Raw genomic sequence first — 6,713 nt, forward strand, 5'->3', positions numbered from 1 at the left:
GCCAGAAAATCCGAGCCTGGGGTAAGGGGACATCCTGCCAGTGGGCAGAAATTGTCAGGGTACTTGAGTGGGAGGGAATTAAGAAATTCTGAAAGATGATGAGAAAGTATAAGTTTAAAATGTTTATAATTAACTCTTTTCTTTTTGGTTTTTCGAGACAGGGTTTCTTTGTATTGCTTTGGAGCCTATCCTGGCACTTGCTCTGGAGACCCGGCTGGCCTTGAACTCACAGAGATCCAACTGCCTCTGCCTCCCGAGTGATGGGATTAAAGGCGTGCGCTACACACGCCCGGCTACTTACTCATTTTTAATATAATATTTTTATCAATTTGAGAATTTCCTACATGCATAGAATGTATCTTGATCATCTCACCTCCCCTCCTGCTGCTAAGTCCTTCCAGATCCATCCATTCCCTACCCCTTCCCAGCCTTGTGTCTTTTTTGTTTGTTTTAAATAACCAAGTCCAAGTTGTTCTGACCATATTCTCCTAGGTGTACGACTATCCTTGGAACGCAGTCAACTAATCAGAACCCTGTGCCCAGAAAACCGACATCCGTTCCCCAAGCTATCAGCTGTGAATAGCTCCTCATCTAGGGATGAGGGCTGGTGAGTCCTCCCAGCACTATGCTATAATATCAGCTGGCTTGATCCTGTGCAGGTGTTCATAGCTGCAGTGAGTTTGTGAGGCGGCAGTCCTGTTGTGTTCGGAAAATACGGTTTCCTCTGGTTCTTCCCCTACATCTGACTCTTAAAAATCTCTACCCCATCTTTTCTAGAAGCATTGCGAGTCTCGAGGGTAAGGGGTATGATATGGAAGTCTCATTTTCGGCTGAGCGCTCTTCAAACACCTGGTGTCTTCAAGTTGATTGGTTGTAAATTTCTGCGCTGCCCACCGCCCACTGCCCACTGCCCACCCCCAAAGGAGTCTCTGATGAGGACTGAGAGCTCCGCTGATCCATGGACACAGAGCCGTGCACTTAGAGGGCTGCTTGACACGATGTCCATTTGGCAGAACAATAGTAGTAGCTTCACCCAGGGGCTTATGAGTGCTCTAGATAAAATACATTTTTTTCACCACCCAATAAAATACATGTTAATTCACACTATTTAAGGACTTTTCTGGTTCAGGTTTCCAGGTGTCTTTAATGAAGCTCAGGTGCAGACTCCTGCTAGTCCGTAATCACGCTGCAGGTTTGAAGTAATATTGTGGGTTTTTTTTTTTTTCATCTTTAGATGGGGGGGGGGGGATAAACAGGACTGCCTGACCTGAGGTCTTGATTCCTTGGGGCCAAGCTACAACAAACATAAAGGGATACAAAAAAAAGGGGCAGTTGTCAGATTGTGTTTTTAATTACATGTCTGTATGTACATGCCTCTGTTTACATGCTTACACACGTGTCATGGAGCGTGTGTGGGGATCTGAGGATAATTTACAGGACCTGGTTCTCTCCTTCTGTCCTGTGGGTGTGGGGGGTTGAACTACCTTGTCATCAAGCTTGCCAGCAACTGCCTTTACCAGCCCAGCCATCTCACTGGTGCAAGTATGACTCTTTTTAAAATTTTTACCCAACTATTTTGTGTGCCCATGTTTGTGTGCAGGGTGAGCATGCATGCGTTAGCAACTGCATGGCACATGGAGGCCGAGGAGAGCCTTGGGTGTTGGTTCTCCCACACCATTCACACTTTGTTTCTTTGTAGAAAGGGTCTCCCTCTCGCCTGGAACTTGCCTACAAGGTTAGCTAGCCAGCTAGCCAGCTGCCCCACCTGTCTCTGCTTTTATCCTGCACCGAACCGGGGTTACAAGGGTTTGCCTCAGTGCCTGGCTTTTCAAATGTGGCTACTAGGAATCCAATTCAGGGCTTCCTTCTTCTGAGACAAGCAGTCTACTGGCTAAGCTGTCTGCCTAGCCCATAATAGTTTCCCAATAAACCTATCGGTGTCTTTGTTTTCACCCCTCTTGTAGGGGCCAGTTCTCTCCTTCCACCTTGTATCATTTCTGCTGCAGGGCACTGTGTACCCCAGCAAGCTGGTTCAGGGGCTTCCTGAAAATTCTCCCTTCTGCCTCCCAGCTCCATAAGAATTCTGGGTTCCAGATTCTTGCCACCACCATGTCCAGCTTTTTACATGGACCCTGAGATCAAACAGGCTTGAACAGAGTTAGAAACAAACAAAAAACAATCTCAGTGTCACACAAAGAACACTGGAACAAAGCAAAAGTACCTTGGCAAAACAACTCTTTTTTTTTTTTTTTTTCAAAACAGGGTTCACGATGACCCAAGCCAGGCTAGCAAGTGCCCTTAGCCAAGGGTTCATTCAGTCTCATATCCCTGACATAGAGGTAACTGCATCTCATCTCATTGGTGGGAGGTCCGCTTTGCATTCTGACCTGGCTAATCACCAGGTTAACTACCTTAGGTTAAAACAAAATACCCAACTCTCACAACACAGGCACTTTAATCCTCTGAATCATCTCTCCAGCCCTTTTCCATGTATCTTTTACCCCCAGTTATTTGTACTGGCAGGTGTGGGAACATTGTACTTTCTCAGTGGGGCTCAAAGGAGAGAAACATTGTAAATAAGGCAGCTTAATATTGCATCTCCTCAAACATCACCAACACAGACACACAGAGCATTTTAACCCAGATGGACAGTTCTCGGGGCTAGCTGGGTTATCAGCCCATTTTCATTTTTTTTTTAAGCTTCAAATAGAAACACGCTTGCCCAAGCCCCTCCCGAAGCAGGGACCTCTTTCAGTTTAACCACAGCTTTGAAACCCATTAATGTTAAAAACCTGTAATCTCTGCAAAGAGATTCTTTCCCTATCTTTGGGTTTAAAACACAGTAAATGAAGTGTGAATTCTAATTCAGTCCTTGGCTTTCATATATCTGAACAAATCACTTAAATGATGTGTAGTTTAACGGGACCAAGAGGCTTAACTAAATCACATGAGGAGAGTGTAAGAGATCCATGTTGGAAGACGAGAGTAATAACCTTGCAAAGATAAGTATCGCAAGCATGGAAAGGGCAAGGAAAAATTAATGGAGTTTTAAGGTCAAAGATATATTGAGGGGTGTAAAACTGTCAGGTCGTCTCATGGGAATCTGTTCTAAAACAAAATCCCGTGACCGTGGCACCCTCCAAGGTGTTGTTGTGTTTTCTAGACTGTCAAAGTGGGCAGCCGGTGGATGGTGTCCATCTCTGCTGCATGAGAGCTAAGAAGGCCATCAGGCAGGACGGTTTTCATTGTGCTGCTGCTCCGTTCTGCCACTAGAGGGAGCACGTGGCACACAACATAAGTGTAGCTAAGGCGGGAAGAGAAGGCAGGAAGAGGCAGAGATTGCCATAACCTTACACTCAGTTAAAGCCTGCAGTGACTGTAAGGGGGAATTTGAGATGCACAGTGCTCAAACAATCCCACTGAACACACTTCCCATACGCTGGCGTCACCCTGCATGCTGGACAGACTTCTCAGGTGCGTGATGAATCCTTTCCCATGAAGCCTCCTGTTTTGCACAGGAAGTCAGTGAGGCCCAGGGAGGAAGTAACTTCCAAAGGAAGCTGACCTCAGTTGTATGTGTCTATTACCTCAGCACTTGTAAGCCGAGGCAGGGGGATTGATTGAGACCAGGAGTTCACAGTCCACTGAGCCAGCACAGTGGGACTCCCAACTAAAATAATAATCACTTAAAATTAAAAGGAAAAAAATTTAAGGAAATGAGTCCCCCCATATCCCAAAGGACTTGCCTTTTCCACGGTCCGGGAAGGAGTGGGCCTAGGGCAGGATGCCCTTTGATTCTTACAGTTTTATGACCTCCCTACAAAAACAACACCCTGCCTTTGAAGTCAGTGTTCTGACATTCTATTTGTTTCTGATAAGTTATCCCCTATTTTCCACTGAAGAGCTGCCATGGCATTACAGAAGGAAGACAGAAGGAAAGAGCCCCTGATCTGAGATAACAAGTGACCCCATAAAACTGAAGGGAAATCAGCTGAACCTACCACAAAGCACGGGGAACAGCCCTAAATCCTGCTCAGTTCTGAATACAAAGGCTCCAGTCTACTGTTTTGAAAGAATCCCACAGCCAATAAACAAAAAGTGATTTTCTATTGATCTACGGGTCTCCCTTTGTGTTAACAAAGACCATGGTGTGAAAGTAGGGGCATAGTCCTTCCTCGGACAAGTTGGAATTAAAAGCTACAGTTAATTCCTTATCTTTAGTTTTGACTGTTAAACTTAGAGATAAGCACAGTTTTATAAAGCTACGAATAAGAGGGAATTGAATTAACAACAGAACACCTCTGCTTTCAAATAAGTGTGTGTGTGTGTGTGTGTGTGTGTGTGTGTGTGTGTGTGTGTGTAACTTTAAAAGACAGTGAGGTGTGGGAAGCCAGAGGTTGGGTGTCTTCCTTAGTCACGATCAACCTTGTTTTCTGAGAATCTCTCATTGAGCCTGGAGTTGAGCAATTTATTCCACTTGCAGGCTATGAAGCCCCAGGATCCTCCTGTTCCCCAGTTCCCCAGCACTGGGATCACAGGCTTGTGCCATGACACTTGGCTTTTATGTAGGTGCCTCGTATTTGGGCAGCAAGCACTTTACCAACTGAGCACTGCCCCCCAACAAAGACCTAATGACCTTCTTGGCTGGGCCAGCCACCTACCTGACTTATGAGACCTTAGACTCAGTCCCCGCCAACCACCATCCCAGTAACCCTCTTTCCTCCAGCCTCTTCATTTATTCATTCAGCACACGTGCACTGTTGCTTAAACGCCTGCCACCTGGTCTCCCTCAGCAGTGCTTGCCTGCTCACTGGGCATGCTCACAGCGCCCACCCCCAGCCCACCCCCTGACTAAGGGACTAGAGATAATTTTGTTTTCTCATGATCATCTTTTAAGGCACCTAATGTGGAGATGGGCTCCTCTGGAAGTGCAGTCACAAATGCTCGCACTGTGGCAAAGCTCCTCGCTTCCCTGGCAAGGGACACACACACTGACACTCTTACCCTTCCTCAGCAGCCCAGCATAAATTTCATTGGAATAATCCCATCCCCACATTCTAACCTGTAAAGCAGCTCCCACCCCATGCTTGTAGTGGGTCCTATTCACTTCCTTCTCAGGGCCCCTGTGGTGGTTTGGGATCTGTGGGGGCCGAGCATGTATAGTTTATAATAGTGTGTAGTTTGTGACAGCAGGAATGTGTAATTATTTAAGACCTGTGTGGTGGTTTGAATGAAAATGTCCCCCTTGGGCCCATAGGGAGTGGCACTTTAGGAGGTGTGGCCTTGTTGGAGGAAGTATGTCACTGGGGGGTGGGCTTTGTTTGAAGTTTCAGATGCTCAAGCCAGGCCCAGGGTTACCTGCTCTTCCTGCTGCCTGCCAATCCAGATGTAGGACTCTGAGCTACCTCTCCAGCACCATGTCTGCCTGCATGCCACTAAGTGTCCCAAAATGATGATAATGGACTAAGCCAGACCCAATTAAATGTTTTCCTTTATAAGAGTGGCCACAGTCATTGTGTCTCTTCACAGCAATAGAAACCCTAACTAAGACAGCCTGCTTTGGGACCCAAGTATGTACACTGTGCAATGAAGCACGAAGTGACAGGTACAGAGTGGGCATCGTCTGATGTCCAAAGAATGAACAGCTGGGCGGTGGTGGCACATGTTAGACCCCCGGAAAACTCAAGTAACCAGGGTCCCAGGCCACGTTCGCGGTCACCCCAATCACCAGGCAGATTCGAGAGCTTGCTGCAAACTGCACGAGGCTTTATTGTAATTTAATGAGCTAACCCATGTTAGCTCGGGTCTTTCACCCATCCGCCATGGCAGATGGCTAGCAAAAGACAGCTCCTAGGGTCTCCCAAGAGATCTTATAGGACAGCGTAAGGGAAGTGTCTAGGGGTACGCACAGGCTTACGATTGGTGTGCCTCCAGGCTTGGAGGGCTTGCCCTGTGTTGATTGGTCAACTGGTTGTTATGGCTCATAGGCCCTCCCAGGGTGGTTGCTATGCTCTCTACGTCATTGCTGTGCGCTTGTCCGTAAAGCACACCCAGGGTCGTAAAGCATAGCGCCACCAGCTGACTTCTGATTGGTTCCTTGTCACGAGACAGGCATCTGACTTTCTAGTGTCTAGGACAAGGTCATAGAAGCATGTGTTCCGCCGTTATGGCTGCCAAAAGGGAAGCTGGTCCCTTCACACAGGCCTTTAATCTCAGCGCTTGGGAAGCAGAGGAAGGTGGATATTTGTGAGTTCGAGGTCAGCCTCGTCTACAGAGTGAGTTCCAGGACATGTTCCGAGCTACATAGGGAAACCCTGTCTTCAAACAAACAAACAAACAAACAAACCAGAAATCCATAGGACAAACAAACTAAAGAGTTGAACAGAAGCAACTATCCAAGCTGCATTTTTAAATATAGCACTCCCAGTAGACTTACAGATGACAAACACTATTTTAAATAAAATAAACTAGAGCCAAGTGGCTGGGACCTCCATGCTCTCCTTCGGGAACAAACAGTTGACTTGTTTGCCATCTGATGTGCCCGTGAAGCCCTTCTGATCCTATGCCGCAGCTTCCTATTCGCACAGGTACAGCATATGTGTATCTCTCAACATCAGGCAAGCAGGTGGCCAGGAGGCTGGGACCCCACTTGTTTGGGGTCCTGCCTGCTCTGAGAGACAGTGCTGGTGGCCTAGCAGGTAGGAGCCAAAGCA

General features: G+C 47.1%; 1 long non-coding RNA gene across 1 annotated transcript; it reads left to right on the forward strand.

Annotated features, from left to right (window-relative positions):
* Positions 1-3,327: 3,327 nt before the first annotated feature.
* On the forward strand, positions 3,328-4,107 carry LOC118238002. Its single transcript, XR_004768058.1, has 2 exons — positions 3,328-3,474; positions 3,903-4,107. It is a non-coding gene; the product is annotated as an uncharacterized LOC118238002 (long non-coding RNA).
* Positions 4,108-6,713: the final 2,606 nt, after the last annotated feature.

Source organism: Cricetulus griseus, chromosome 2, assembly GCF_003668045.3.
Source record: "Cricetulus griseus strain 17A/GY chromosome 2, alternate assembly CriGri-PICRH-1.0, whole genome shotgun sequence".
Lineage (NCBI taxonomy): Eukaryota > Metazoa > Chordata > Mammalia > Rodentia > Cricetidae > Cricetulus > Cricetulus griseus.